The sequence below is a fragment of the Toxorhynchites rutilus genome, chromosome 2 (genome assembly GCF_029784135.1).
Source record: "Toxorhynchites rutilus septentrionalis strain SRP chromosome 2, ASM2978413v1, whole genome shotgun sequence".
In the NCBI taxonomy this organism is placed as follows: Eukaryota; Metazoa; Arthropoda; class Insecta; order Diptera; family Culicidae; genus Toxorhynchites; species Toxorhynchites rutilus.
The window spans coordinates 159,898,175-159,919,043 of record NC_073745.1 but is presented as its reverse complement, the minus strand read 5'-3'; the positions used below and the strand labels follow the sequence as shown (position 1 = coordinate 159,919,043).

Sequence of the window (20,869 nt, the reverse complement as noted above, 5' to 3'; positions counted from 1 at the left end):
CTATTAATCAAATCAAACGCGAATGCCGATGATGGGCAACCGGATGTAATTTTTCGGTAGTGGGAGTTAAGCATCTATTCTTGATCCAGGTTTCAAATCCTTTTTCGTTGTTCTACAGTTCGCCCCTGGATTGTTAACTATCACTGGGATTCGAGTTGAGGTAACTTAAAGCAATAAATTAATAGAAATAGTATATAATACTGCAGATGAAATGCAGTATTCAAGAATTGGCCGAACAAGAACGCAATACGGAGACTTGAGGCACTATACGTCCGTAAAGGTTTTTGAAATCACCATATCAAATCCCAAGTTTCTAAACGCTTCATCTACAACGTACGACACATGTTCTCTGAACGACAGTTTTGAATATAATATCACTCGAAGATCTGTGACCTCCAAAATTCGTGGAATAAGGACGCCAGAGACTACGTATTCTTTATCGGCTCTTCTTTCCTAGAGAAGGAAGTCCAGCATTTCAATGGATTTAAGATCATACAGCTCGTGGCGCACCATTCGGCTACAATATCCAGCTATCGTTGAAAAACCCGGCAGTCGGCTACGGAAGTGATACGGCAACAATTTAAAAATCTTCCCCAAATGAAACACGAGGTCCTTCTAATGTCAATGTCGTTGAAGAGGATTAAAAGTATCAGAGATCCGAGGTGGCTCCCTTGATAGATACCGGAAGCTGCAGAAAAACCCTCGAAGCTGTTATCACCGATGGCAACGCGAAGTTTCCGTTCTTTGAGGTATGATTTAAACCAATTTAATAGCTTTTTTGTAAATCCGAGCTTGTGATGTAATGCACAAGCCAACAATCATTTTACTGACGATTGTGCATGTTTTTCATTAATTCTTGCTTTCCGTAATGCGCCTTATTAGAATGTCGTTTTTCCTGCATGTCAAGGAGAAGATTTAATTTACGTTCTATTGGTATGTCAATACCGGCTATGTTCGTGCTGTTAAACGAACTGGAAAGAATGAAACGATCGCATTATTTTGCTACTCCTTCCCTGTACATGAATAAGAAACTTGTGCGAAAACTGCATTATTGACTTTCCACAACAAATACTTTCCACGAATCTCATGCTGAAAATTCACTGTTGTACATAATTTGCCAAGCAAGATAAAGATGCATTCATCGTTATAGAATATTCCTCGTTGCTGATGGTTAAATATTAATCAATGACGAAAATCCAAAGCATATCTGCAAGCACTCTACAAACTATCTGTACACACTTTAACTAATAGAACACAAACATATTTTTTTTCTCGTAAAACTGCACTACGCTATCGCCTTCTCAAACCGATATTGATACTTGGTTGGTATTCCTGAATCACTAACTGTGTCTGCATCGATAGAAGCGATGAAAATTCCCAATTGGAAAAATCACTCAACCTTCACGATTCGTGTGATTATCAATGATGCCGTGAACCACTTGGTCACGGGAGCCACATCCTCAATCAGGCCAAACTTTATTTGAACGACCAAGTTTCGCCACTATCTTCGTTCTTTTTCCCTCTTGGTAGTATTTTCGTTGTTGAACAGTTTGCATCTACAAAAGAACTTTTGCAAATCTGCGGACATACACTCGAATAGAACCGATTTTCGCACAGCGCATTGTTATTCCGACAAATACTTCGAAAACTTCTGATAACTGGTGAAGCAATTTCGTTTGGATGTTGGAATTTCGAACTCGTCCTTATCCGTAAAGTTCACAACGAACATGCAATCATATCACGATGGACACTTAATATGTACAAAAGATGAAAATGCTAAGTGAAAACAAAAAAAAATGTAAATCCGCGATCGAGCCAAACCAAATGAAGCCACACTGCATTATAATCACACCCATATTTTCGTTTCTCAGCTTCACATCACAAGATTCACTTATTCCGGGAATTCTCGGCGAATAAAATTTCGTTAAACTTTGTCTCTGCTATCTTCGTAAACGGTTGCTTCAAATCATATGAGAAGAAATGTAAAAAAAAAAACTCAAAACTCAAACTCACATAATATCACTTGTGCATCCGACGTTTGCCGCGTTCAGACTAAACAAATTATTATTATATATCAACTTCTTATACTAAACAAAATTGAATCTAATAAGATTTTTAAAATACGGCCAAAGTTGTGTTTCTCGCTACTTCGCAATCCGAACACTGTAATATATATTTTTCGTTCTTGCTTTGATGGCTTAGCTGGTTGACCTCGTACCTCGTGCAGAAACGCGTGTAGTATTCGCAGATGTAAGAGCGATGCTGCGGAGGTTTCCGTTTGGCGCATTGTGCGTTCGTTCCCAACCAAAACTTTTGCAACTGCGACAGAAAAACTTCTGCGACTAAAACTTGTCAACTGCAAGGCGGGGAAAAAATCTTTACCTTCAAGACATTGAATGGGGCACGATTGCAATATAAACTGGACGATTAATTCACCTATCGCGCTCGGAATGCAGAGAATATTTGCGTCGGTGACTTTAATTTTATGCTGCTTTCGATAGTGGTTTCAAAGTCGCCGTGTGTGTATTTCATGAAATTTCTACTAAAATAAACAGGACTGGCTGTAAATTTTGTGACATTAATTTTGCTAAGGAACATCGAATTCCCAAGGCGTTGTGCACAAATTACGTAACGTGTCGGGAGGAGGGGGTCGAGGTTGCGTTACTTAATGTGACATAGGGGTATTCAACTACGAAATCCTATTTTACGGTTTTTTGAACTATATTTTGCTATTGATTGTTGAATTGAACAAATAAACTGAAACACCTGAATTCACTCAGACTAATTCGGACTCCAGAAAACTTTATCTTACTTTCTTGTGTAATATATGCTAAGAATAGTGGCTGCCATACAAATGAAACACAAATTTCTACATTACTCGAGAATTAATCAAGCAAATTAAACGAAATTAGGCATGTGGAGGTTTTAGGGTGCAATAAATGATTCTATGGTGGTTAGATACTCCTCCCCCTCTCTACGGGGGGGACATTACAAATAAAACACAAATTTCTACGTTACTCGCGAGTTAATCACGCAATTGAAACCAAATTAGGCATATGGAGGTTTTAGTCTGCAATAAACGATTCTATGGTGGTTAGATACTCCTCCCCCCTCTCTTAGGGGGGCTGTCATACAAATGAAACACAAATTTCTACATTACTCGAGAATTAATCAAGCAAACGAAACCAAATTCGGTATATGGAGGTTTTAGGGCGCAATAAATGTTTTCACGGTGGTTAGACACTCCACACCCTCTCTAAGGGGGAGCTGCCATACAAATGAAACACAAATTTTTGCATGACTCGAAAACTAATCAAGAAAATACCAAGTTCGGCATGCGAAAGTTTTAGGGGACACAAAACGTTTCTATGACGAATAGACACTCCTCCCGTCTCTCTGATGGGGGGAGGTGAGCTGCCATACACATGAAGCATACATTTCCGCATAATTCAAGAACTAATCAAGCAAACGGAACTAAATTTGGCATGTGAAGGTTTTATAGGGAAGAAACATTTCTAAGGTGGCTCGACACTCCTTCCCCCTCTCTAGGGAGTTTCCCATACAAATGAAACAAAAATTTCTGCATAACTCGAGAACTAATCAAGCAAAAGGAATAAAATTTGGCATGTGGAGGGTTTAGGATACAATAAATGTTTCTATGGTGGTTCGACACTTCTCCCCCCTCTCTTAGGGTGGTCTGCCATACAAACGAAAAACAAATTACTGCATAACTCGAAAACTAATCAAGCAAATGGAGCCAAATTTGGCATGTGAAGATTTTAGGGGGCACGAAACGTTTCTATGGTGAATAGACAATCCTCTCCTCTCTCTAAGGAGAGAAGGGGGGAGGGGTCTGTCTTTATTCTATCATATTTTCTGTATTAAACATTTATTCCATGTAACGGAGAAACATGTTATTTGCAAGTGGTTGAAAAATCTTGAACGAGAATTGTGTCTGAAAATAATCTGATATTATAATGATGAGTTTTGGTAGAAGTACTAGGATTTTGTTAGTAAAGGTAAATTTAACGGGGTGATTAGAAGATCAATCAATGAACAGTTCTGCGATTGGACTCATGAACTTGCGCTTAGTAAGAAAACGTGAATGTTTGAAGGTATTGGTCTTTTTTTTTATTTAGGCTCAATAAGCATTTTAGCTCCCGTTTTTTTTTTTTTTTTTATAGAGGTGAGGAACGCTCTTCCAGCCTTATCTGGGAAGGGATAACCCAGACGTCAAGTGGGGATCGCACCCACAAAAACCAAGCCCTCTACTCGTAGCCGCATTCCCCCCGGGACCACATCTAGGCGACTACTTCAGGGGGCGGCTGTGCTCATGCACTTCACGAGTTTTCAACGCAAGCTAGCGTTGATCCTTCCCTTTTTCTCTATATTCTTATTCACCATTCGTTGCTCTCCACTGCGCTCATGACCATTTTGCAGGCATCCATTTACCCGTCGAGACGTGCACCGATTAGAAAGCGCCCTCCAACTTAACGCGCGCCCCGTCACAGTCACCTTCGCAGGATTTCTCTTCCCAACGGAGCGCCGATTAGGTAGTGCCCTCCAACATGACGCGCACTCCGTCACAGCAACTCTCGTGAGGCACACACCGATTTGGTGACGCCTTCCTAGGCGCTCGCTTCGTCGAAGTCCTCGCAGTATTCTTCTTTACAATCCACCATGAGGCATTGCCAGCAATTTGTCAATCCTTCTTGCCAGATTCCGCTTACCCGTCGAGACGTGTACCGATTAGGAATTGCCCTCCAACTTGACGTGCAACCCGTCACAGCCACCCTCGCGGGATTTCTCACCTGTCGAGACGTGAACCGATTAGGAAGCGCCCTCCAACGTAACGCGCGCCCCGTCACAGTCACCCTCGCAGGATTTCTCTTCCCAGCGGAGCGCCGATTAGGTAGTGCCCTCCAACATAACGCGCACTCCGTCACGGCCGCTCTCGTGGGGTACTCAGGTGCTTTAGATCTCACTGTGGTCCATCTTTTATAGTCAGGCGTTATCCGCACGCTGGTCGGCCCTCCACTTCCGCTGTAGCTCGGACATGATGTGGACGATTGCACTGTTCACTGCGTTCCAGGTGCCCTCGTCACGACACATTTCCTCTACGATGTTCCCAGCATGAAGGGTAGGCAGCCCCTCGCGCCTTGTGGTGAATCTTGGACATACAAATACGACGTGTTCCGGTGTTTCCTCCACATCTCCACACTCCGGACAAAGAGGCGATCTTGCATGTCCAAACCGGTGCAGATACTGCCTGAAGCAGCCATGCCCAGACAGAAACTGCGTTAGGTGAAAATTCACCTCTCCATGTTTCCTGTTTACCCAGCCCATTAGTGTCGGTATGAGCCTGTGCGTCCATCTGCCGTTTTGAGCCGCACTCCACTCTTGCTGCTACCTAGCCATCGACTCTGCCCTCATTAGCTTCCGGATTCCTCTGGTTCCCCTCCTCATATAGCACTCGCTGTCTTCCGCCAAGATGATGTTGATAGGGACTAGCCTAGCTATGACGCAGACCGCTTCTGTTGATATGGTTCTGTACGCACTCGCGACGCGCATCGCCATGAGCCGGTACGTATTCAGCCTCCTCGTGTTCCGCTGAGTTTCTAACGCCGCGATCCAGGCTGGACCCCCGTATCGTAATGTCGATGAGGAGACACTAGCCAAAAGGTGCCTCTTGCTGCTGCTTGGGCCAAAGTTGTTGGGCATGATTCGTGTCAGTGCATTGATTGTCTTCGTTGCTTTTTTACAAGCGTAGTCGACGTGACTGTTGAAGTTCAGTCGATCATCGATCTGCACCCCCAGGTATTTCAAATCTCGCTTCGAAGTTATCAAGTGCTCTCCGATGGTGATTTCTGCACGTTGCACCGCCCTGCGGTTGCTGACAATCAACATTTCCGTCTTGTGGTGGGCTATCTGCAGTTTCACACTTTGCATCCACCTTCCGATCATGTCTATCGATTCGGTCGCGAGCATTTCGACCCGTTCCAAGGATTCTCCGGTCACGAGAATAACAATGTCATCCGCGAAGCCAATGATCTCCACACCTCTGGGCAGATTCAGTTTTAGTACGCCATCGTACATGCTGTTCCAGAGCGATGGACCCAGGATAGAGCCCTGCGGAACTCCAGCCTTAGTTTTAATCCGCGCCTGGCCCGTGTTTGTCTCGTACACCAGCACACGGTTCTCGAAGTAGCTTCTCAGTGTTCTACACAGGTATTCAGGGACTCTCATCGTGTGGAGCGCAGTCGCGATGGCCTCCCAGCTCGCACTATTGAACGCGTTCTTAACGTCGATCGTTATCACTGCGCAGTATCGATTTCCTCTGAGCTTCTGTTTGGATGCTCTGTTTGCTCTTTCGACCACTATGCGAATGGCATCTACCTTTCCGAAATCCGAATTGACTATCGGACAGTCCACGAACTCCCTCCGTGCATTCCGTCAGCCTATTGAGGATGATTCTCTCCAAAAGTTTCCCCAGAGTGTCCAACAGGCATATGGGTCTATACGATGCTGGGTCACCCGGCGTCTTTCCTGGTTTGGGCAGTAGTACTAGCTTTTGTACCTTCCATCGATCCGGAATGTAGCATTCGTTTAGACACTTCTGCATTGCTGTCCTGAACATATCAGGGAATGCTAGGACTGCCGCTTTTAAAGCTACGTTGGGGATTCCATCTGGGCCAGGCGCTTTCTTCGTTTTGAGGCGTTTCATAGCTGCAACTAGCTCGTCGTTCGTCACCTCTCTGCGTTCGATGTTATCCTCATCCTCTCCATATGGCATGGGTGGCTAGGTCGTTGGGTCGTGCTGCGGAAATAACCCTTCCACGATAGTTTTTAATTTTTCGGGACACATTTCGGAAGGTATCGTTGGGCCCCTGAGCTTCGCCATCACCACTCGGTAAGCATTGCCCCATGGATTGACGTCCACGTCCCGACATAACTTCCTGAAGCAATTAGATTTGCTCCGCTTAATCGCCCGTTTAAGAGTGGATCTAGCCTCTCTAAATTCTACTCTCCGCTCTTCTCTGGTGTCTATGCTTGACCGTTGGAAGCGTCTTCTGGCGTTGAGGCAGTTGGCCCGAAGCACGCCAAGTGTCTCACTCCACCAGTAGACTGGAGGTCGCTTATACCTGGGTTCCCTTTTTCTTGGCATTGTTATATCGCATGCTTTAGCTAGCGTTTCCGTCAGTTCATCCGCGTTCATGTTCAAGGCGCCACTCTCCACGCGTAGTGCTTCGATGAAAAGATCCTTGTCAAAGATTTTTGTCTTCCACCTGCGTGGGCATGTCCTAGTTATCCGTACTGCCACGGAGTGTCGTTGGCCAATGGTATAACGGATGGCTTGATGATCACTGTGGGTGTATCCTTCGCATACCCTCCATCTCATTTTTGTCATTAACGACGGACTGCAGAAAGTATTTTAGCTCCCGTGGCCGAGTGGTTAGCGTCATAACTAACATGATGGTGTTCGGGTTCGATTCCCGTTCTGGTCGGGGGAATTTTTCGTCAAAGAAATTTCCTCCGACTTGCACTGTGATCATGCGTATTCTAGAGCTTGCCACTCAGAATGCATTGCAAGGCGTGTCATTTGGCATAGAAATCTCAACTAAGTACTAATAAAAATGACGCAAGTAATACTACGTTGAGACGGCGAAGTTCCTCTAGGAACGTTAGTGCCATTGAAGAAGAAGAAGAAGCATTTTAGCTGTAACGGAGCCGAATTTTAATCGTGTACATGTCACATGTTTATCATATCTATAATTAGTACATAACATAGTTGCCATTATTCGGCGTTAGAGTATTCCCTTCTATACCATTGGATATGGTACACATTAACACAGTAGTCATTTAGGCGAAAGAATTTTCTTTCTGTTCTTCCATTATCCAGTTAGACCGGACAGCGGAGACAGTTGATTGATCATTGTTGAGTTATTTATATAACAGCAGCCCGATGTGTCTTGCAGAGCAGAGCAGTTGTATGGATGAATCGATCTTATTTCGACCATGGATCGATCTCCATCGCTGATGATTGTTGCTTGGACGTAGTTATTCTGTAACAACGCAAAGATGGTCAATGGGGGCCCTGAGTTTTTAACTCACGATCGATCGCTTACTAAGCGAACGCGCAACCAATGTGGCTACGGAGACCCCCATAAGGTATTGATAACAAGAAACAAATTTTGGGCGGGACGAATTTTGCCGGGTCAGCTAGTATATTATAATGAAGGTATTTACGTTGCCCACTGAATAAACTTCAATTGCACCTCAATGGAGCAATGTACTTTGACTACAGTGTACACTGGAGTCGCTTTTTACTCGGGAAATACGTGGCGTGTAAACAAAAACCGCGTAAATCCCAAAATCCGGGAAAAAAAACCGCATAAATCCCAAAATCTGCGTAAAAAACCACATAAATTCCAAAATCCGCGTAAAAATAAACTGCGTAAATTTCAAAAACCGTTTACAAATCTAACAAACAATGAATTTTTAGTATAAAATAGAATGGTACTATCATGTTATCTGTTTCTCTTTTTATTTCTTAACTACTAATCAGTGATACAATACAAACTCATTTCGTGAGAAGTCACATCAATTAGCATATTAAATTTTTACGCGGTTGATACCTGCCGCGTAAAAAAAACGGTCGATACCTTCTGATAATCATGAGGGATCTCAACTGGAAACGAACCATCTTAACCATTTGAACATGGGGGAGCGCGCTATCGTTCCACTTGTGGCGATAGCGCTCTTCTTGTTCTATGTTATTATTTTTGACTTAGCCTTTGACTTAACGTCATGACGTAGGATTTCGTCTTTCGGGGATATTTTTTAAAGAGGACTTCACGCGCTTTGTGCAGCAAACCATAATTTTGAATGAAATTGTTTAAATATAATTCTTCATTATGTTAAATAAAATATTTATGCATAGATAAGGGAGTTTATGTTAGTAAATTTTATAAACCTCACTTTTTATGTGTTTTTTCCTATTAATACAACTTTTGTGACCTAATCAGTTATCTAGGCTCTTTAGTATTTTTTTAAATGTACCCAAACTAATCCAAAAATCGCATTTTTAGCGTTACGTAATTTGTGCACGACGCCCAACATATTATGTCATTAGTTCACCGTTTATTTTTTGGCCAACAAATACGCCTCAATTTTATTCTAAAACAGTTTATTCAATAAGATGCGTGCCCCTTACACTGATTTTTTTTACGAAGTATGAATGACGCAAATGACGATTTTTCATACATTTTATTTCTGTATATAATTTGGTTCAAATTTTACAGACGCATTCTTTATGACCAAAAAATATAATTTGCATTATCAGTTTGCCATTTTGACTCTAGCCTTACTTTTGAGAAGGGCAAAGCAATGATTGCTTGAAATTTTCAGGAAATGAAACTCATAAACGGTTGGTCCAATTGACTTGGTGTCATCATTTTAATTTTCTTTCTAAAATAACACTTAAAACTCAATTTTATTATGAAAGGTGTTTTTTTATTTGTTTTTCTATTTTTTATATGTTACAGCGGACAACTAATGGAGTTCATAACACAGTGCGCCAAAAAGGAAAAATGAAACAAAAAAAGTTTTATCATTTTTTTTAAAGTGGGATTTTTGAAAATTGTTGAAATGTTTCTCATGTTTTTTGTTTTTAGACTCGGTTTTATGAAAGAAAGCATGAATCGCAATGTAGAAGGTGCACAGAAAAAAGTTGCCATCCGTTCCCGTTTCAAATAAAAACCTCGCGTTCTCGCTGCCGACAGACGCGCTCATCCTCCAGATATTACAGCAGCTTCAACAACAGCAACAAGTCACCAACCAGTTCCTCAACAATCAGCAGCAAGTCCACGAGCAGCAACGTGCATCCATCAGTCTTCAGGAAAACATTCAAGTACCAACAAACACAGAAGTGATCCTCGATTCGCTAGCGAGCAACGTGAAGAAATTCCGCTATGGCGTTGAAAGCAACACACTTTTTCCTCGTGGTTTCGCTATGAGGATTTATTTTCGCAACATGTATCCCGTTTAGATGATCCGACTAACGTGCGGTTGTTAAACACGAGCACGAGTGATATAGTACTTTTATATTTCTGAAAATTTCCCAGGAGTTCTCCTTCGCCGTTACGGTAATTAAACCAAGAAGCTTGTTCGGGGCTGCTGAGTCGATTTTCAGCAAACGTTATCGCTCCCTGCAGGTTTTCAAGAAACCTACGGAAGATTTTGTAACATACGCCTGCAGTAAAAATAAATTTTTTGTCTAGTTCGAACTTGGTGCTCTGACTGAAGAGCAGTTAAGGGATCATTTTTGTGTGCGGATTAAAATCGGAAGCAGACGTAGAAAATCGGACGCGACTTTTGTCTCAGATCGAGAATAAAAACGACGTGACACTCGAACAGTTATCAGCAGAATGCCAACGTCCTATCAATCTACGTCACGACGTTGATTGAGGAATCTAGCAGGGAAGTACATGTAATCAGGAAGAAACGGTTTCAGAGGCGGATAAGAACGAAACAGGATAGCTCAAGCTCAAAATCATCACCGGGGGAAAGGAAGAAGGAACCACCAAGTCCGTGCTGGCACTGCGACATTATACATTATACACGGGACTGTAAATACAAAATACACGGATGCTCGGAGTGTAGGCATTACGGACAGTTATAAGAAGTTCCGACGCACGTATATGAATAGGAATTTGCAAAATGTTATGGTTGAAACCGACTGAGACATGAAAGTATCTCGGTAAACCACCAGTCCGCGCATCATCAGTGACCGCCAAAACAGCATCAGGCGACCCCCTGCAACTATTTTCTGAGTTCAATTGCCCTGTTAAGGTCAACGGTGTATCAAAAGTTGTACGGCCATCGTTGTGGCACAGGATCTCCACTTTCTCGGACAAGATCTAGTGGAAACTTTTCAGCGGGACAGACTGCCGATGAACGTCTTTTGCCGGCAAGTCAGCGATTCCAGATCCTATGCTGATCGCCTCAAGCGCCTACCCATCCGTTTTCAGCACTCGACTCGAGCATTTGAAGATTATCAAACCAATCGTCTACTCGGAGTGGGCCGCTCCGATCGTGGTCGTTCGCAAAGCCAACGACAACATACGGATATGCGGCGATTACCCTACAGGACTGAACAATGCACTCCAACCGCATAAATATCCGCTGCCGTTGCCGCAGGATATATTCATCAAGCTTTCACACTGCAAGATTTTCCGCATGATTGATATGTCGAAATCATACTTGCAGGTTGGAGTCGAGGAATCTTCTAGCATACTCCTAACCATTAACCCGAATCTCAATGTCCTGTTCCAGTGTCTACAAGAATTCGTACTTACCGTTCGAATCGAGAAGTGCTAGTTCGGACGGCAATACATCAAATATCTCGGACATCTTCTGGACTTGATCCAGCTAAGATCGAAGCCATCACACGCATGCCTGCTCCAACCAACGTCTCAGAGGTGAGCTCGTTCCTCGATGTAATAATTTTTTAAGTCAAATCTGTTCCCAATATGCGAGTACTTCGCCATCCATCGGTCGAAAATTCCTCTTTCAAACGGATCAAGCTCCATTGCTGCGCATATTCGGAAGCAAGAAAGGAATACCAGTATATACCGCTAACCGATTCCAACGCTGGGCTTTAATCCTATTGATGTACGACTTTACAATGGAGTACATGGCTACTGATAAATTTCCCCATGCAGACGTTTATTCGGGGCTAATAAATTATCATGTGATGCCTGTTGAGGATTATGTCATAGCATATGTGACCATTAAACATGATGTCAGGTCAGCTGTTACCTACCAGTTTTAGAGCGGTGCAACAAGGCACCCACACGGATCCGGTAATCAAGAAGATTTACCGATACATCCAACTCGGTTGGTTTAAAAGTTAACCCTTCACCGCCGATCGGGAACTCTAACGTTTCACAGTCGACGCGAATCCCCGATCACGGTTCAAGGCTGTATTTTATTCGGCAAAAGGCTCATTATTTCATCCTAGCTGCGTAAGCAATATCTCGACGAGCTCCATCGTAGTCATCCGGGCTCTACCCGTAACCTGGTCTAAGTCCACGCGTCCATGGCAACGGGTCCACGTTGATCCCATCAATGGCGACTACTATTTGCTCGCTGTGGAATCCTATTCAAAATGGCCAGAAGTTGTTCAGACAAGTTGCATCACCAGCGCAGTGACCATCCACATTCTCCGCAAGATATTTGTTCGTCTAGGGATACCGGAAACATTGGTGTCAGATAATAGCACCCAATTCATCAGCTCTGATTTTGCCCAGTTTTGCACCAGCAATGATATAAATCACGTGACTATCACTCCGTTCCACCCACAATCAATTGGTCAGGTGGAACTTTTCGTGGATACGTTGTGGAGGGCGATCAAAAAGGTTTACCTTGGGATAAGTTCTGTTGAAGAAGCAATCGACATGTTTCTGATGGTGTATCGAAGTACGTTAAACTGGTCAGCAAATGGCTTTTCGCCTTCGGAGTTAATATTCAGTCGTAGCATACGCACGTGCCTCAAATTACTACGTCTTCCTGCATGAAAATCACCATCACCTCTATCTACTGATACGAAGCCGTCCAAATTGCGATTCTTTAAATGTAGTGAACCAGTGTAGGTCCAGTTGTACTCTAAAACGCCTGTATTTATGTACCAGGCACGGTCTCACGTTAACCAGATGAGAAGCCGAACATCATCCAGCTTTATCCAAGGTTCCTGTAAACCGCCGTCAGCCAGACAAAAAAGCTTGCCAGTAAGCATTCTCTTGGTCATTTGGGGCACACCAACGACTTCGACTGATATAGCATCTTCGCCATCGCTATCACCACCGGCGATTCCAATAAGTCCAGCCGTCAGTCCTAGCCAGGAGTCCACATCGTCTTCATCGACGTCTTCCAACTTTGAATCAGCTGGAACTAGCACACCACGGCGCTCTTCAAAATACCCGTCTATTCAAAATGGCCATTCAAAAGGTTTTATTAAAATCGAACGATCAAAAATTTGCTACTGAAAGGAGATCCCTCAAAAAATTAGCAAAACCGAACTAACGATGGAGGAGAGAATGTTATAGTGCATTAGACATTTTTGTCGGGAATTACAAGAACGGTCAAAATCGTCTGAAGAAGAAGCCGAAAATTTAAAGCTATTCAAGCTCGACACATGTTATTACACTGAAAAAGTCGATTTGACAAACTGGCAACTACGAAGTTTCGGAAAGCCAGCTTTCACTAAAGATACCAAGACTCCGTAGAAATTTGATGGCCGCTGAAATTAATTCTAAAGATGTCATTAATGAGATTGTATTGGACGTGTTACAGTACATCAAGAAGTGAGACTTACAAGAATCGCTTCCAAATCTTACACCTGTACGTTTCTGTGGCATCTTGTGAAGAGGTTTATCAGAGTTGGAGTTGATTAAAAATTTGCGGTCAGCGATACGATGGGCAGACATGTTTAACACGTTGAGCCCCGTACCGTTATTGCTGCGCATTCACAAGAGTCCACAAGAAGAGAGCGAAAGCGAACTTAACGGGAAGCATTTGTACACTATCAGTACACGCAGTTTCTTTAAGCTATGCTACCGACGCCAGTTTATTGTGGAAACAGCAAATTTTAATCGCTGTTTCCACAATCGATTGGCGTTCATCCATCAAAGTGTGTGAGAACCTGTTTCCAATTATTTTCTCCAAAATGCCGCCGTTGAGCGGAGGCATGAGAAAGCATCAGGGAGTAAAGTTCTACACATTTTTCGACTTTGTAGTATGCGTCGAGCAGGCTAACGTAGTTAAGAACCCGATTGTAACAATTATAGACAACACCAATTTTTTTCCAATCCAAAATGCAATTGAAAACATTGAAAACATAAAATAATCAATCTGAAATCATTCGATGTACAGCTGATACAGTTTATGCGAGGGTGTTTTGAGTTTTGTTACAAGATGCCTTTAGATGGAGTATTTAGAAGTATTCAATCAACATTCAGATTCAATCCATCCGAAAGAGAAATTAAAAACATATGACTCTCATTATGCTAAACGTCCATTACGTAAGATGTGAAATTTGCCGTCCCTGCTCATTCATCCTGAGCTATCAGAACTGATCAAAAAATCACTTCGCATCCCAATCAAATTACATCACATCATAGGGAAAATGACGCTTACGCCGCATCACAGTGGAAATGGCGCTTTCGCCAATCCGTTTTCCAGCTTTTACGGGGTCATTTTTTCCCATTTCTGTAAAATTCAGCAGTTGTTTGAAAGATTTGGTATTCTTTATCAATCTATAACAAAAAAAAAAGTAAAATGTCAGTTTTGGCGCTTGCGTCACTGCGAGATTACGGCAGTATAGGTCGCTTTTAGCCATCAGTGTTTGGCTTTGAGTGTGTTACTTGTTTTCGTTGCCCGAAACTAAGAACTTGTTCATTTCCTGTACATGTAAATAGCATACCTTCGATACTTTTAGTTGCCATTCGCATTTGCTCTCGTGCGAAGCGGCTCTGTTCTGATTAGAATTTGGAAATGTCGGATAGATGTTCAGAAGATCGATGTTTTCCATTTCAATTTCCGATTTTTTGGATCGACCTTTTCTATTCGAGAAAATCAAGAAAATCGATTTTGTTGATCTTAGATTTCGATCTTTTTGTAGATTTGTTTTTCAGTATACATCGATTTCAATCTCACCAAAGACCACCTAACATTTTTTTCAAACATAATGTCAACATTTGGATCGCATCTTCTACTTTTGCTTTTGATGTTTCATTATAAATATGAAATTTGTATTCCCTGTTTAAAGAAAAGACGACACTCCTATAGAATAAGCAGATAAATTGGAAAAAAAGTTTTCGATTTCTCAAGGTTCGATTCGACAAAGATCGATTCCGACGCCGTTTGGAAAATCGATTCGACAAGATCGATCTTTCTATAAAGATCGCCCAATCCTAGTTCTGATTGAACAAGCTCCTAGCTTTGTTGACGGTTTTGACCGAGAATCGAGAAACGATTTTTCATAAACGGTCATTCTCGCGATATTTCTTTTTTATTGCTGCAACTGTGTGCATCTGTTAGACGCGTGTTTGATGCTTGTTGAATGGCGATGCACGGAAGATGCCTCTCGTAAAATACTCAGTGCAATGCGTGCATTGATATAAAGAAACAAACTGCGACATATGATCAATTAGTGTATTGTTGTCGCGAATGCAAGAATGAATCGTTGCTTCTCGAAATGATTCTACAAACGCAAGTCACTAAACATTTTCAGGGTACCCGGAACTTTTTACTAAAGAGTTATTTAAGAAGTTTCGACGTATTCGCAAATGATATCAGAAATGATAAACCAACAAATTAAAAAAAAAATTGCGTAGTCCTCAGGGTTGCCAACTATAATTTTAAGAGATCAGGAAGAATGAAAATAAAAATCAGGATAAATCAGGATAGCTCATAATGGGTTGTCCGAAAAGTTATTGTCGATTTTTGATAAAACAAAAACATAATTTTCAATCAAAGCATTATAATTTAATTTTTTATCGATAGTTCTGTTTCACAATCTTTCACAATCTTTCACACAGCTTAAATATTCTATCCTCTCAGAACATGTTTGCTTTCTCGTCGAAAACTCCTGCGAGTCACACATGTGAGAAACAGGTTGCTTTGTAGTAGCTCATAGTAAAAAAAAATAACTTTGAGTAGGATTAAGATATTGACAAATTCTGTATCGCCAAATGTTGGTCTTGATAAGCTCTAAAAGTCATACGAAGATAGTTTTGATGTAAGATTTGAAATATAAAATTTTAAGCAAAAAAATCGCTTTTGCATGGTCACCCTTATGCAAGATAGGAAAAAAGCGCTAAGTCGATTATATTAAAAGATAGAAAAAAGCTTTGTTCTACAAAGTTGTTTGAAATAATTGGGGCTACAACATTGTGGAACTATGTTTATCTCTATCTATAAAGATAAGAAAGTTATATTTTTTATTTCATCGATAATTCTGGTAACCCTATTTTTGATAACATACAAATGAGCGCTCTATCATATGTAACATTTTTGTAGAAGACAGTTTTTTTGTCTAAAGAATAAATATCTCACACAAAGCTGTTTTTTAACTAAGTTGCATTAGGGTAACCATGAAAAAAACGGTTTTTTACTTTAACTTTTATATTTAACCCTTTGCGGTCGGAATTAAATTCCCTCGAAAGAGATCCTCTTATCTTTCCACGTCAATAATATTTTTTTATATACCGAGTGCCGTTACCTATTATTCCTAGAAACTCTGTATACATTCGTGAAAAAGTTTCCTCGACATTAAATTTCGTTCAGAAAAAAAACTATTAAATCATTGAATAAAGTATTTAGTATGATTCCTTGCTGTGGTGGCTGAGAGCAGACAAACGACCGCGAAGTGTTAAAATTCTACATCAAAATTGTCTTTGTACGTTTTTTAGAGCTCATCAATACCAACATTTTGCGATGCAGAATTTGACAATATCTTTTCCTGCTCAAAGTTGTTGATAGATTTTCACCCAATAACTTATGATTTCAATTTTAATTTACCATTAATCCATTCCAAATCCTAAAAATCCTTGATTTAAAAATTTTCCCTCGTGTGATTTTACACTCCGAAACGTATTTCTACATTAATAACTCTGGGGATACATCTACATACACATTATCCTCAATAAAGTAATGTTGTTCCTCAAACTTAATCTTGTTGTAATTTCATAAATTCGTCAGACAATCTGGCAATAAGCTGACAATGAGTACAGCTTTGCGTCCAGAGAATTTAAAGTAATATAAGATATATACAAGTGCGAACCGGAGAACTATCATGACAGAAAACTTTGACATGGAAACCAGTATATTCATTACGAATAATGTAAAGAGTACAAAAATCATGAAAAACCAGGATAAATTGATATCAGGGAGCGTGCTAAAATGTCTGGGATATTCTGAAAATCAGGAAGGTTGGCATCTCTGGTAGTCCTCTGTCCTAAGCGGTCGTGTCTCGGATACAACCCCTAGAATTTTTGTTCGTCCTATCTAATATTATAGTAATTACGTTTTTTGTTTCGATAAATTTGATTTTCCATTCGAAAACGAACACTAAGTATTATTGGAGGGGTGACACCCTAGTAACCCGCCCGGCTGTCAACCGGTCACGCTTCGCCACTGATAATAATTGAGTAAGGACTTCTTCTCAAGATTGTATGGAAACCAACGCGGCACATCACCCTGAGTGTCGCATTGTACTGAGCACTCATTGTACGTTTTCTGAACCTGAACTTCAAATAGAATCAATTTGGGTGCAACCAATCCCACGATATCAGAACAACATGGTGATTTCAGTGCGATGTTTTCGACAGATCACGCGTTTTTCGTGCCATTCATCAAAACTAAAGTTAAGTACTTCCATTGCCATTTCATTATGGAAATTTTCGCTATCCACAGTGTTCGTATATATGTTGCAGTGTTTGTTCTTTCGATTGACTTCAACTTCATTTTTATACAACAGAGGCTTTAAACTTGAAAAATCCTTCACCCGACTGATTTACGTGCGACTTTGCTCGTTATTGACGGTTATTGGGTAGCTAAACACACGAATGAACAACCCAAAATTATTGGTTAATACAGACTAGGGGATTGTAGTGTTGTAATGATTGGTATGTAATTGATCAAATCCCCTTGGCAGCGAAAATAGTTATTAACGTCAACATTATTTCATGAACACGTGACCTGTTTTCTGATTTAGCACCCTTATTGAAAGATGTAGTCCTACGTCGAAAATACGTATTTCTGATTTGGCGCCCTTACTGAAAGATGTAGCCCTACGTCAAAAATACGTATTTATAACAGTTATAAATATCATATTTCAAACTCTAAATAGAAAATAAGACAGTAGAAAAATCGCAGTAACGAAAATGTATCTTCATTTCCCGCTACTTCTTACACACAGCATCAACATATAACATTACTTTTCTTCTGCAGGCCGTAAATTTGTTTTATTCTTCCTTCCCCTTACTTTCAATTTCGTCTTGTTTTTATGCGATTACATAAGGGCGCGTTGTGTACAAATGCTATTAAGCTCATCTGGCGGGCGGCTTTCGCTGTGGGGGTTTGTGGTGAACGTGATGATGCTGATATAAAGGGTGGAGACCCCTAGGTAACGGATAAGAAGCAAGCTCTCCAGCAAGCAGCAAGTGTGCGCCGTCCATGGAGATGTAATTTAGTACTTCAGAAAAAAAACGATGGCAAACAAGCACCAAAATTGGTTCGCCATTCTCTCCCAAACTGGTCACTGATTCGTTGTTCGCTGTATTATTTGCAAACAAAACACTCGAAAAAATACTCTGAAATTAATTTTTCAGGGTGTTCGTACTGCTAGTGAAGCTACTTCACTTGACAGTAGAGAAATTACGACTGAGGGAAAAGTTTCCGCAGCTGCCATATTATTGGGCACTCTGTCGGTAGTCTAAACAACCGGATGCGTTGGCGAGGGAGGATAAGAGATTCCAGGCAGGGCTCTCATAAATTTCTGGTTAAATTTCGGTGCTTTGCTATGCTGTGGCGCGAATTGAGATTTTATCTTATTATTGAATTAAACAGAAATGAATCCAGACTTTCCATAGGGAGCACCATGGACTTGGTGGAACTAAGTAATGAGATGTTGGGCGTTGGGGTCAGAAATTCAGCTAAGTAAAGATAGTCAATTAAAATAGATGAAACATTTCCTCTGTGGGGTATGGCGCGTGCAGAAGGAAGATTTTAAATAAACTTTACATGGAATATAGTATAATGAAAATTTGGTGAATATTCATTATAATACAATTCAATAAAGATGAAAGTTATAGAACTCATTCAATGGTGAGATAATTTTCCTTATCACTAGTTGAATAAGTGCAATTTTCAACAACATAAATTAAATCACTCTTCTTTTGTTTGAAGCATTTGCAACGTATTACACTTGAAAATTGCAGTTATTTAACGGCTTTCTCCACCTATGTTCAAACAGAAGCCCTCACTGCGCGAAAGCTGTCATACATGCCACGGTTTTCATGCATTACACTAGGTTGTAATTTTTTTCGCTTCGAATCCATTCTGAAAGTTTTAATTGCAATGTGACCCGTATTTTTTCGATATTCAGCAGTGTAATACCACAACGCTTTCCTCGGCAAATTCGCTTCTCGTTTGCATGTTCGCATTTTCTATTGGAGGATGGCGAGCAACTTTTGCATCATGCACCTGATGGAGAAGATGCACATTCGGCTCTGAAAACGATTTTATCACAGATTGAAGCATAAGTGACACTTTTCTCCCCTCAAATTCTATCGAAAAGAGGAAACTTTTCTGACAGTAGAATGTTCGAAAGTGCTCCTCGCCATGGCCCACTCCGGAAAAACAAACATCAAATTAATCATTTCTTTGTCAGATTTGCGTTTGGATACTGCACGGAAAAAAAATTGAATATAGGATATATCATTTATTTTCTTTATTTTGCATCACTTCAAACTCGCTGTAAGCGTCATCCCAACATCCGTTCCTTATTTTTATTTTCGTTACATCATTTATCATATCTGTTTTTTCCCCTTTTCTACATTTCGTAGCTGTCGAAGCGAGACGGCGCTTTTTTGTCTGGTTGGATTAGCTTTTTCCGGTTCTGAGGGGTGTACAATTGCCCGGACGATTCACAATGGCTTCAAGTTTGTTTGACTTGTTGACAAGCTTGGGTTTTCCAGACGAACAGTAATGATTGCAACGCGATGAAGGTTTTCCGTGCTCTCTAGGTTATCCGCGGTTATTCATCGGATCTGTATTTATGGTTGTTTCGTCGTGTAGGAGTCTCTCAAGTTCATGTTTCGTGTGCTGTCGACTATCAAATAAGGTAAATCCACAGAAGACGCTTAGTTTGAACATCACGCAGGTGTTGTTTAAGCGACCGACAATACGTTAGATGTACTTTTTTGGGAATTGAATGGTATTTAGAGTCTACCACAATTATATGTTGCGAAACACAGGGTGTCACTAAGAAAGTGATACACTTCATTTATGCAATGAAAGTAAAGCAGATAAACATTTCCTCTTCTTTTATCATCGTGAAGAAGTTGTAATGTGTAATCTGTTCGGTTCAAACTTCTCGCCTTTGTATTTCATTATGGCCCGCAAACACTTTTCGGAATTATTACAAGTCGCATGTACAACTTTGACAACATCGCAATAATGTTTTTAGGAAGCTGTTGGATACTGTCCGTGACGACCAAGATTTTCTCCAGAGGGTCATAACTGGTGATGAATCATGGATTATGATCTTGGATCTGATCATCGCGATGGAAGCTGCTGAATTGGATTAGGCAAAAATTCGAGCCAAAACATGGCAAGCAAAACAGCTGTCACAAATTAGGAACATTCACTGAACATTCAAAATGATCGAATTTGGCATACATACATCGGACATACGAGATCTGTTTAAACGATATCATACATTTTGAACACTCTCACGTTTCTGTGAGCACTTTTGCTGTTCAGTATTAGAGCCTCGAAAAAAAATCAACATAATTTTTGCGTCAATTCAAACACTTCAGAACGGAATATTCCGGTTGCCCGAATTGTAAAATTATTTCTTTTATTAATTCCACTTCTGACATCTAAAATAAAAATGTTTTGGTTAATTTGAGCACATGTAATAATCCAATTCAAAGCCATCTAATAGTTTCATATGTACCTACATAGTTAATATCGATTTCAGATACTCAATTGAAGCACACTATACTCATCACCATCGCATTCCACCAAACGCTATACTCTGCAGAATCATATGATTTTTCGCTGTTACGAAATTTTGCTCAAC

General features: G+C 40.8%; 2 protein-coding genes across 4 annotated transcripts in view; one reads left to right on the top strand and one right to left on the bottom strand.

The window, feature by feature from the left end:
* LOC129769405 (spidroin-2-like) overlaps positions 1–20,869 on the bottom strand; it is a 241,402-nt gene that overhangs the window by 60,022 nt on the left and 160,511 nt on the right. The window contains exon 1 of one of the 3 annotated variants that reach the window (XM_055771669.1): positions 2,219–2,314. The exons of 1 other annotated variant lie outside the window; for it this stretch is intronic. The gene's annotated coding sequence lies outside the window, so the exon portion shown is untranslated. One more of the 3 variants, XM_055771668.1, reaches the window with a different exon arrangement.
* LOC129769404 (uncharacterized) overlaps positions 1–20,869 on the top strand; it is a 252,079-nt gene that overhangs the window by 123,435 nt on the left and 107,775 nt on the right. The window lies entirely within an intron of this gene.